This window comes from Ictidomys tridecemlineatus, unplaced genomic scaffold, assembly GCF_052094955.1.
Source record: "Ictidomys tridecemlineatus isolate mIctTri1 unplaced genomic scaffold, mIctTri1.hap1 Scaffold_52, whole genome shotgun sequence".
NCBI classification, from domain to species: domain Eukaryota; kingdom Metazoa; phylum Chordata; class Mammalia; order Rodentia; family Sciuridae; genus Ictidomys; species Ictidomys tridecemlineatus.
In genome coordinates, this window is record NW_027523416.1 from 416,592 (window position 1) to 429,260 (window position 12,669).

Here is a 12,669-nt window from a genome sequence, read left to right on the forward strand (position 1 = left end):
ATAACTGATCCAATTTCCTTTCAAAGCAATCTGGTACTATCCTACCCACTTCAATTCAAAAGTTTGAAGTTAATTCAAATCAAAAGACCATATTGGAGCAAAAGTGAGCAAATGTGTAAATCCTAGCACATTCTTATTGCTGTATTAAGTTTGAAGATGAGCATACCTACCACAGCAGTATTGTTCCAGGAAGCAGGGTAGGAACAGTGGTAAATTAGGAAACAGACTATTAATTGCACAATTAAGAGGAAAGTAAAAACAAGTTTCAAAATCTACAATAAACCTGTATCCAAAGGAGTCATAACAATGAGGTGCTGGACTTTAGTTCTGTGGTACAGCTTTGCATTGGACTCACTGGCCTATAGGTACGGCTCACTTCCTGCCTCCTGAAGGATGAATATGCTACACAGAGCTATGATGGTTTCTACTGAGTGGTAAAATTCACAGAAATTAGGCATTACTCATGTCAGAATCATTCCTTGTGCAAAGTTTGATGTAGATGAAGATAAAGTGGTTTCTTGGTCAATAACTGCAATTTCTTTTAAAGTCAGTGGGTTTCTTGTATCTGTAACCACAATAGATTTAAAATACTTTGATGATTGATCTACTCCAATGTTACATTCTCGATAAGAGGGACTAAGAAGAAACATGAACTAGTAACCATTAGAAAAGTATGAATCCTATATGTATATCACTTACAGTTCTATTACAGTTGGCCCAGGTTTAATCTCATCCATCTCCATGAAAGCAAAACATTTGGTGCTGGTAAACCTTTTTGTAAGCTTGTAGTGTTTGAATTCAAAGAAGATAGCTGCACCTAAGGAATTAAAACAAACAACATAAGCCAGAGACCACACATTTCTTATGTGTCACCAGAAGCCTATGATTTTACAAAGTAACGTGTCAAACAGTCTGATGACACAACTGTTGATAACTCACTGTGGCTGTCACTCCAAGCTCTGGTACTAGCATGTCTGAGTGACATTTCTCCATATCATTTAATTCTACAAAGTACAACAAAATTGTATAGCAAGAATGTAAGTTATGTGCACAGGTAGAATCATAAACTACCAAAGAATATAAAATATTAAATACCACAAGAAAAACAGAAGTTACTTAAGTATCAGCAGTACCTATAAAAATGGTTTCAATAAGCACCTATATTAGATAGAATAGAAATTTAAGAGTTCCTTTAAAAAAAATTCTACCTTATATCATTTCTCTCCCTCCTGAAACAACCACGCCCAGATTGTCCTTTCCATATTCTTACAAACTAACTGCCAGTTATAGTATCTTTTTACCCAATGCATCTTATTGAAAGAAAAAAAATAATTTAACTGTTAGAAAGTAATCATTAGGTTCCTAAAAGGACTTAAGGTAATTATTAGGGAACCTGCTTCCTTAACTCTGTATTATGAGAAAAACTTCCCTATCAAATAATATTTAACCACATTATTACACAACTAGATAATGCAACTGCTAATTCTCATATTTTAAAAAAATTGATTTGACTTTAAGTCAATATTCATAACTATGTGACATAAGATCTTGTGTTAAGTACACTATGAACACAAACCCAGATAAGTACTGTGTCCTTAAGAAGTCAGTAACTGATAATTACAAACCTTTGGTTAATTTTTCAATATGCTTCTGGAGCTCAATGTCCACATTAAAATGAACATATGTATCTTCTTTTCTTGAAGCCACAGGAGTATCTTGCACAGGAGTTAAATCTATGCCATTCAGATCTGGAGAAAAGTTTCTGCTTATGAGCATTCACATATACAGACGGAAAATATAGAAACTGCAAAGGTTACAGTTCCTAAAGAGGCATGGAAAGAGCTGAGAGGAGATTCTCAGGTTAAGAGATTCCTATTTGGTGTGAGCAAGTATGTGACAGTTGTTGAAGTTCATGGGGTATGTGGAGAGAAATGAATATAGACTGGATAGGAGACCTCATGAAGGGGACAAGGAAGCCTTTACATGGCCAAGTGGACAAAACTTGATCTTCATAGTAAAGTGGTAAAAAGAACAAACATGTTTTTCTTAGGGAATAGCCCACTATATTTTTCTATGCAAAAAAAAAAATCTGGAGTATTTAATTTGCCACATGGAGCTCTGCCACCAATTTCTAACTTTGATCAAGTATGACTTATTTAGAAAAGCCTTTAAACCTAACCTTATCATAATTTCCCTGTTAAGAACCAAAAATGGATGAGAACAGCCAACAAAAAACCTTTTGTTAATGAATAATTTTTCATATATATAAATTCTGGTTATACTGTTTACAACATACCCTGAATTTACAACAACCAGATGGTACGTTATATATAGTTTTAATTTTCTGGTTTTTAAAATCTCAGTTTAGTCAAATGCAACATGGACTCATTTAATAACTCCTCAGTGTTTATGTGTTATTCATTTATGTGTCTCAAAAAGCTCAAAAACAATTTAGTACATTTAATAATTAAAAAATATTTACATAAAAATATTTCAGTTTAACATATGCAAAGGTAATTTAACATTTACAACATCATTAAATATTTTTGTGTTTTAAGTATACTTTCTGAATGAGTATGCAGTTTTACAAATGGCCTATGAAACAATGTAAATATTTTCCAGTATACTATATATTTGATAACTGGTAACATCGGAATTTAAAAGTGTACCAGTATTAGTGCTGTGGATTCTGTTCTTTAAATAAATGTTTTTCTTTGTGGTCAATTGATAAAAGTTCCTCCATTTAATTTCAGCACCAATCTGTTCCTTTGGTGCAAAACTATAGATTAAAATAAGCCGTTTGTACTAACTATAGTTATTTCTGTAAAATGGTATAATTTATTCCTTAATCACATCATCATCCCATGGGATTGCTTTCAGGGCATGGATGTTATGGACGCACCCTACTTCCCTGTCCCCTGATTTTCATCTGCCTCTGTAGGACTCACCTAAGTAGATACCTCAGTAGCACAGGAAGAAGAAGGGGTTGAAGCAGGAGAGATGGGAAAACAGGACATGGGGCTTTGTGGAGAGAAATGAATATAGACTGGGTAGGAGAAGGTGAGGGGTGCTATTGTTAATCTACATCCTGAAGGCTGTAGCTGCTTTTAAGGACAATGTGTATGTTTAGTCTGCACGTTAGATGGAATCTGAAGAGCAAAAATCTATACAAACTCAAAAGCAAAAGTGAGTGTATAAGTAGGAAATATTTTTTGTAAGTCTTTCGAACTATGTTCTGTTATGATCTCTTCTAGGATTTTGCCTCATTATAGAATGCATTAAAGTAAGTTGTCACATATACAAGATCATCCCCTGTCAAAAACTTTGTCCCATATGAGAAAAAACATAATGCAATTTGCCAGTTATTTACCCTTTACACTAACTGTAATATAGGGATCGATGCACTGTCCAGCGTCTTTCAGACCAATTTTCTCAATCCTGATAGTGAGTAATGTCATTCCCGGTTCTGATGGCAACCTTGGTAATAAAGTACCTGGCAACAGAGAAACCTCAATAAAAGTTAGCTCCACCAATAATGCAGAGTAAATACTTTGACAAACAGAAGATATAGCCTACCTCTTAGGAACTAGCTAGGCATTATGTATTTTTATTTCCAAAATTCATGAACATCTGATGTTATACTTTTTTAGAAAAATATTTAAATTTACACATAATATATCTGCATTTACCACCCATACAATCACCTTTAAGCAGAAATAATAATTTCTATAATAATAGTATATAGTATGTATAATAAAAGTATGTTAAAAACATCACTTGAGGAAGCCCAATGATACATAATAGTATAATATGCTCACATAATATTTATATTCAATATGTACTTCTATATTATATTCAGCATCTTAATATGAAGTGGTAGAACAAAGACAAGAAAAGCTTTTAAAATACTTGTTATACTGTTCTAAAGTCTGAGACATTTAATATCACAGTTGATCAATACATTCTTCTCTTTAGTTACTCCTAATAAAGAAAATAATTTACAATTTGATATTTATGTTTTAATTTAACTATATAGTCTAACTTCTATTCTTCATTCTATTTTGTATGATTTATTCCCTCAGAAATTAGTACTATACAGACTGACATATAAAATGGCCATTTGTATAACTGAACATTTTTTCCAAAACCAACTAAAATTTTTAAAACTAAAACCCACCAGAACAACATGACAACATTCACCCACCAAGAACATATGAAGGAAGAAATCAACTGCTCAGTATGTTCCCTTTTTTGAAACTACCAATAGAGAACAGATGCAAATAAGCTGATTTTAATCAAGTATGTATACAGAACCTCAAAATACACTTAAAAAAAGATTTTGGTTGATGTTTTTCAAGTTTCTATTCAACAATGTGTTATGCTACTTTTAATGATGAGTTATTTGAAATACATGAAGTAATCAACACACTACATTTGAAAATACACATTTGATTGATGGCAAATGTGGCTTGAGGAAATTTTGGGAGGTGATGGGAATGTTCTGAACTTGTATAGTGATGGCAGATGCAAAACTCTATAGAGGTGTCAAAAATCGATGAATTTTATACTTACAGAAGGGAAATGTTATGAAATGCAAATTGTACCTCAACAGTGCTGTTAAAAATGTATTACTTTCTAATTTAAACAAATATGAAGACAATACAGACAAATGCAATAATAGGAAGGCCTGGAGGCTGCATTCCACTGTTGCATTAACAAACCTAAATGGGCTCAGGCTGATATCATTAAATATATACATAATACCTTTTATGCATGTTCTTTGATTGACAAGTGAAGGTACTTTTAGAAGAGGGGCTTGTACCTGGACATCTGGGATGAACTTCAGAAAGTTAAGAAACACTTCTGAAATTTTATGAAAAATGTGAATATGTATACATTTATATTTATATATATACATACATATTCATATGTATGTATATCATATATGAATTTTTCTGCAGAAAAGTTCATTCTATTATGTAGTACATGGCTGTATAAATATGCTACAGTTTATGTACACATTCTTGTGTTGATAGACATTTGAATTACTTCAAGTGTTTGGATATAGTTAACAGGCTATTATAAATACTCTTCTAACATCTTCTAGTGCCCATAAGCACCCATTTCTGAAACAGGGGAATCACTAAGTCACCTGGCATGTTACCTCCATACCTACTATGTAATGACAATCCATTTCCCAAGGTGGTTGTGCCAACTTTTATTCCTAGCCCAAGTGCAGTAGTGTTCCCATTGCTCCACATCCTCACTAGGTACTGTTTTCTCAGATTCTTCATGTAAGCCAATTTTGGTATAAAGAGATCAATCATTTTAATTTGCATTCCTCTGAAGATTAATAAGGTTGAGCACCTTTTAGAATAAATCAAATGTATGATTTCCTCTTTTCTGAAGTGTGTTCAATTATTTTGCTCGATTTTCTATTGAGATGTCTATCTTATTGAGCTGTAGGAGGTCTCTATTATTTTGCTGGACAAATGTTTTACAAATAGCTTCTTAGTAGTTTTCCTTTATAAAGACTTTTTGTTGAAGTAGAGCATATACATTTTAAAATGCACAAATTGTTAGTACAGTTTGCTGAACTTCCACAAAGTGAATACACCTGTATAACTAGTATCAGATCTAGGAAAGATATGATCAGCCTCCTGGGAGTGTCCTTCCCCCCACCCTATCCAATTCACTCTTCCAAAAGATATTATTATATTACTGCTAGTAATATTCAAATTTCTTAATATCTTCCTTTACAATCAGTGCTTTTTATGTCATATTTAAGAAAACTTACCCCACTCCAAAATCATAAAGGTATTATCTTGAAAGCATAGTTTTGCCATTCACACTTAATTCTATATGTCACATAGAATTATTGACTATGGTGTATAGTAGGAGCTTTAATTTCATTCAATTTCACATAAATACTCAATTGTCTCAGCACTACTCATTAAAAAGACTGACATTTTCCACCACTGATCTGCAGTCCCACCTCAATCATAAATCATGTGGCAATCACTTTCTGAGTTTTCTATTCTGTCTTACCGGACTGTTTATCCTCTTACCACTAATACAGTATCTTAATTCTATAGCTGTATAAAAGGTCCAGGAACTGCAATAAAAATTCAGATGAGTTTCAGAAAGAGTCTATCTTTATAAACTGCTTCTTCTAATTTATGAACTAGTATATATCTTTACATTTTAAAAATCATAACAATTATTTAATAGAATTTTATTTGACCTAAAAGCCTTCAGAAATAAAGACCTACAGATCCAGGGAAAACTCCTGTTTTTTTGTTTATGTTCCATGAAGAATGTATGGCCATGTAGAAATGACTGGAAAAGGGGGTGTGAGCTAATGGTAAAAGGCTGCCAGGGTCCCAGCAAGCCCTGTCTGGTCAGATTCTTCTTGGCCTCTCTGTATAGCTTTCTTTCCTTCTGGACCTAAGGCAGGTCCTGTCTGGAATGAGGGTTTGTAAGGGAGGGGTAAGGGAGGGTAGGGGGACAGTAAGGGAATAGCAGGGAGGGAAGGAAAGAGAAAGAGAAAGAGAGAAAGAGTGCTTTCTAGGTTTTATGACTGGCTTTGGGAGAAAAGGGTGAATGGACAGGAGGGCAGGAGGAGAGCAGAGGCTTTGCTGCTGAGGTTGCTTTTGGGATTCCAATCTCCTTCAGTTAGAAGTTCTCAGCAGGCAAAAACCTCACCCTTTGGGCTATCATATTCTGATCTGACCCTACCCACCTTCCCCCTCTCTCTCTCCCTCCTCCTCCCTTTCTCCTTTTAAGAAGGGAATGTGTAGATCTTTCCATCTTCTAAGATCTTCTTTGATTTCTCTCTTTAGGGTTCTGTAGTTTTCATTGTATAGATCTTTGACTTCTTTCATTGATTCTCAAGTATCATTTTTTTGAGGTTATTGTGAATGGAGTAGTTTTCCTCATTTCCTTCTCAGAGGCTTTGTCACTGATATACAGAAATACCTTTCATTTATGGGTATTGATTTATATCCTGCTCCTTTGCTGGATTCATTTACTATTTCTGGAAAGATCGACCTTGCTCTTGGATAGGCAGAATTAATATTATCAAAATGACCATACTACCAAAAGTGCTATATAGATTTAATGCAATTCCAATCAAAATCTCAATGGCATTCCTCATAGAAATAGAAAAAGCAATCATGAAATTCATCTGGAAAAATAAGAGACCAAGAATAGCTAAAGAAATCCTTAGCAGGAAGAGTGAAGCAGGGAGTATTGCTATATGAGACCTTAAACTATACTACACAGAAATAGTAACAAAAACAGCATGGTTTCAGCACTAAAACAGACTGGTAGGCCAATGGTACAGAATAGAGGACACAGAGACTAACCCACAAAATTACAATCATCTTATTTTAGACAAAGGTGCCAAAAACATGCACTGGAGAAAAGATAGCATTTTCAACAAATGGTGCTGGGAAAACTGGAAATCCATATGCAACAAAATGAAATTAAACTCATAACTCTCACCATGCACAAAAACTTAACTCAAAATGGATCAAGGACCTAGGAATTAAGCCAGAGACTCTTCGTCTAATAGAAGAAAAAAGTAGGCCCTAAACTTCATCATGTGGGTTAGACCACAACTTCCTTAATAAGACCCCTATGGCACAAGAATTAAAACCAGGAATCAATAAATGGGATGGATTCAAACTAAAAAGTTTTTTTGTCAGCAAAAGAAAACAATCCGTGAGGTGAACAGAGAGCCTACATCCTGGGAGAAAATTTTTACCCCTCACACATCAGATAGAGCACTAATCTCTAGGGTATAGAAAGAACTCAAAAGCTAAGCACTGAAAAAACAAGTAACCCAATCAAAAAATGGGCCAAGGACTTGAACAAACACTTCTCAGAAGAGGATATACAATCAATCAACAAATATATGAAAAAATTTTCAACATCTCTAGCAATCAGAGAAATGCAAATCAAAACTAAGATACAACTCCAGTCAGAATGGCAGCTATTATGAAGACAAACAACAATAAGTATTGGAGAGGATGTGGGGAAAAAGGCACACTCATACATTGCTGGTGGGACTGCAAATTGGTGCAGCCAATCTGGAAAGCAGTATGGAGATTCTTTGAAAATCTGGGAATGGAACCACCATTTGACCAAGCTATTCCTCTCCTTGGACTATACCCAAAGGACTTAAAAACAACATACTACAGGGACACAGCCACATCAATGTTTATAGCAGCACAATTCACAATAGCTAAACTGTGGAGCCAACCTACATGCCCTTAAGTGGATGAATGGATTTTAAAAAATGTGGCATATACACACTATGAACGTTTTTAAAAGAGAATAAAATCATGGCATTTGCAGGTAAATGGATGTTATTGGAGAAGATAATGCTAAGTGAAGTTAGTCAATCCCCCAAAAACAAATGCCAAATGTTTTCTCTGATATAAGGAGGCTGACTCATAATAGGGTAGGGAGGAGGAACATGAGATGAATAGATGGATTCTAGATAGGGAAGAGGGGAGTGAGGGAAAGAAAGGAGGCAGGGGATTAGCCTCCTAATGAATGTGATGGACATCATTATCCAAAGAACATGTCTGAAGACACAAATTGGGTGTCAACCTACTTTATATAGAGAGATACGAAAAATTGTGGTATATATGTGTAATAAGAATTGTAATGCAAAAAAAACCAAGTACATGAATAACGTGAATTGGCGTGAACATACTTTATACAAAGATAAAAAAAATTGTGCTCTATATGTGTAATAAGAATTGTCCATTGTCGTGTATTAAAAAAAAATAAAATCAATAAAAGAAAAAGAAGGGAATGGGGAGTGAGTAGGGAAAAACTGTGGAATGAACCCAAACTAACTTTCCAATGCACATATGTGAATATACAATAATGAAACTCATCATTTTGAATATCTATAAGATACTAATTTTAAAAAATGTAAATAAATAGATCAGTAAAGTGGATGAAAGGGAACAGTGGGAGGGAGGATGAGGAGGGTGAAGGGACTGAATTGGAGCAAATTATATTCCATGCATTTATAATTAGTCCAAATGAATCTAATGTCAAGAATAACTATTATGAACAAATGAAAAAAAGAATAATGACTTCACTGTTTTTATAAAATGCATTCTCATAAACAATTCAATTGAGAGAAATGAAAAAAAGTAAAAGAGAATGTATAATTCAACATCTCACAAACCATAACAATTATTAAGTCACTCTTCCATCTTTTTCTCTAATTTCAAGATGGCTCCAGTTTCATTTTCTTTTGATATTCTTTTATTTTTTCAACAAAGGTTTATTTTCTACATAAAATTCTTATATTTCTTTTGTTGAATTTATAATAAGGTCCTTGATATTATTTAATACTACTATAAATATTATAATAGTTCATTTTCTAAGCAACTATTACTTGTTTGAGATAGAATTGATTTGTCTGTACAGATTTTATATCCAGGAACCGCATTATCTTATTAATGAGTTATGAATAGGTTTTTGCATATATTCTCTATATATTCATAAATATGCAAATAAAGAACATCCCCCCTTTTATATTTCATTTTCTTGTCCTAGTGCAGTAGCTAGGGCTTCCAAAACAATGCTGATGAAAAGAAGTAATAGATAATCTTGTTTTGTTCAAATTCATCATTAAATGATTTTGGGCTGTAAATGTCATGTAGCCATGTTTTCTCAAGTTAAGGATGTTTTTCTGTTCTTTGCCAAGAATTGTTTAAAATCAAGGCTGTATTTCAAATTTAACTGAAAACTTTTTCTGCATTGTTGACAACTATATGAAATCTTTCCCCTTAATCTGCTAATGTGAACTACCTTGATAAATTCTGCTAACAATAATTTGAAAAATCACTCATTAGTTCAGGGAGATTTTCTGAATTATTTTCCACAGCATCCTATGTTTATTCAGTCAATCTTCATTTGGCAGTTACATTATTTCTAACTTTTTATCATTATAAAAAACACCTAAACAGAGAATCTTGTGTATTTGCATATGTTTTCCCCTCTTTTTCCTGTATTTTGGGGGTGCATCTTCAGAGTAAATTCTCAGGAATGGGATTGCTAAGGAAAAAATATGTACTTATATGTTGTTAGAGAATGCTCAATTCCCCTCCAAAGGAACTGCACCATTTTTCTATTCCCACCAGTGATTAATAAGTATCTATTTCCCCTAAGACTCTCCAACAGTAGCTTTAATTTATGTTTTTATTAAAAATAAAGTTGAGTATCTTTTTATATGTTTAACGGGTATTTTTAAAATGTGTGTGTGTGTGTGTGTGTGTGTGCGCATGCTCACACGCTTGCTCATATTGTCTGTTCCTCTCATGTATTCTGCTTTGGTTATTACAATTAACATTTTTCTTTATACATTAAGAATGTTGTGTTGGGATGTAGCTCAGTGGCAAAGTGTCTGCCTTGCATTTGCAAAATCCTGGAATCGAACCCCAGTTCTAAAAACGACAAAAAAGAACCCACCCCACCCCACCCCCAAAAACCCCCAATAATGTTACCTCTTTTATGTATTACCTCTTTACTACCTGTTTTGACATTCAAAAGATGATTGCTTTACAACTTTCAAAGTCTTTTTGATGTTAAGATTATTTTTTGCCAAGTTGATATTAAACTTGTTGTTACTTTGGTGTGAGTCAATTTTATAAGCTGTCATTATCTAGATCTTTCAGTTGAAATGGTAGGGCTGATGCTATATTCCTTACCAACAATCTTTTTGCCTGAGACTACACAGTAAGGTTTAATGTAATCATTATGCTTCAGATAATTTAATATGGAGGCAGTGATTTCAAGTCTGAATTTCTTGTTTAATTCAAGGTAGAATGTCAAACATTGTGTTCCATAATGAAGGAAGCTGACTGTAATTAAGATCATAGATTACATAGAAAGGTGCCTATTTAAGGTGTTTCAGAATGCTCTATGATGTGCTCTCTCTACATGGTCAACTCTTACATACTCAGTGAGTCCTAAATCTGGCCAGATTTATTGAACTCCCTCAGCCCTTCTTTTTTGCCAACCTACGACATTGGTGCACATCTCTAATCATAATCATGTGCTTTTGGCTCTGTCTTGCTGACTACACAATAAGCATCCTGAAAGGTGTGGGAACTGTTCCTTTTGTGGTATGCACAAGGAATAAACAGATCTTTGTTGAAGAAATATTTTATTGAATGAATGACTGAATTTCCAGTTCTAGAGGTTATCATGCTCTAGTAAACAAATGGCTAGAGAATCTATATCAATGAGTGAAGAAATAATAAACATAAAAGAAGATCAAATACTAGAATAATACCATACCATCTATAGCTCCCAGGTAGATGAAAAAGGGTGCATGTTTTTGCATCAAAGATAAAACCATGATAGTTGTAAATTGAGCCAATGCATTAAAAGGAAGATTTCTAAGTGAAGAATTAACATATCCAATTACATAGTGTAATATGAGAACAAGTCAACTACATTCATAAAATTCGAAGACTAACAAGGATAAGAAAGAAATCACTACACACAATCCAGTGTAAACTGTGCTATTCCAGCTAGATCATCTGCTCTCAGATCTAGAGCAAAGATCAGAAGAAATGTTCTTCCACATGGAACTGCTATGTAAATAAGAAAGAGCTAACACTTGTGAGTATTTGTGTTTGCCACATACTATCCTACTCCTCTCATCTAATCCTCACAACAATAGTTTAGTTCTATTTTTCAGAGGTGAAAAGTGAGGCATAGAAAAACAAATTATCCATAATCACACAGCAGTTTGGCTACAGAGTCCATGCTTTTAACCATCATGTCTCATTTTAACATTTTTATTTTAATTGTCCCTAAAGCCTTAAAAGGAACTGCAGGAGAACCTCCCCATCTCAAGCTTCTGCAAAGTTCCTTTTGCCATGTAAACATAACAGTCACAGGTTCCCAGGATTAGAATATAGACATTTTTGTGAGGCCACTATTTGTGCCTCATACTTTTAAATATGGAAAACTCTAAATGGCTAAAGCTGTCCAAACCAAGTTTTCAATAACATCTCAGGGATGTTATTGAGCTGTCACTAAGAACTCCCAAGTAAGGGATTGATTAAAAAATAGTAACATTTGAACTTTGTACACTGAGCAGTGCACATTCACAGGAATGGACAGAGACTGAGTAGCCCAGATAGCAATATGATAGGTCTTTAACACTCATATAGCAGTGAGCAGCAGGACTGTTTTCATTTGGTTAATTCCACTTTCAGTTTTTACTGCAAGACAAAGGAAGCCATTGGTAGCTGGTGAGCCCCAAGTTGTACTGAACACAGAAAGCACGTCTTTTTCTGACTTATCTGCCCCCAACCACCTCTTATGCACCAACCAGAGTAAGCATGCTCTCACTGGTGTCAAAAAGAGTTGGAAGGAATTACTGAATTCAGTGTGATTTTCTGTGAGAGGAAGATTCTAAGCCTAAACCTAAAGACAACTCTGATAAAATAATGACAATGAATTGGAAGGTTTGGAACCATTTTACCACACTACTGTAATAGGGGATACCAAAAAGTCCATCTTGTTGATGGAAACTGTTTATTAACAGGTGGTACTTGGGTAAAAACTTAGGTTGCTCTATTTCATTGTGCTTCATCTGTGGAAAACAATTTATGAAGGTAGCTA

The 12,669-nt window shown here is 34.1% G+C and overlaps 1 pseudogene; it reads right to left on the reverse strand.

The window, feature by feature from the left end:
- Positions 1-472: 472 nt before the first annotated feature.
- The window catches only part of LOC144373896 (axin interactor, dorsalization-associated protein-like), a 36,539-nt pseudogene continuing 24,342 nt past the window's right edge, over positions 473-12,669 (reverse strand).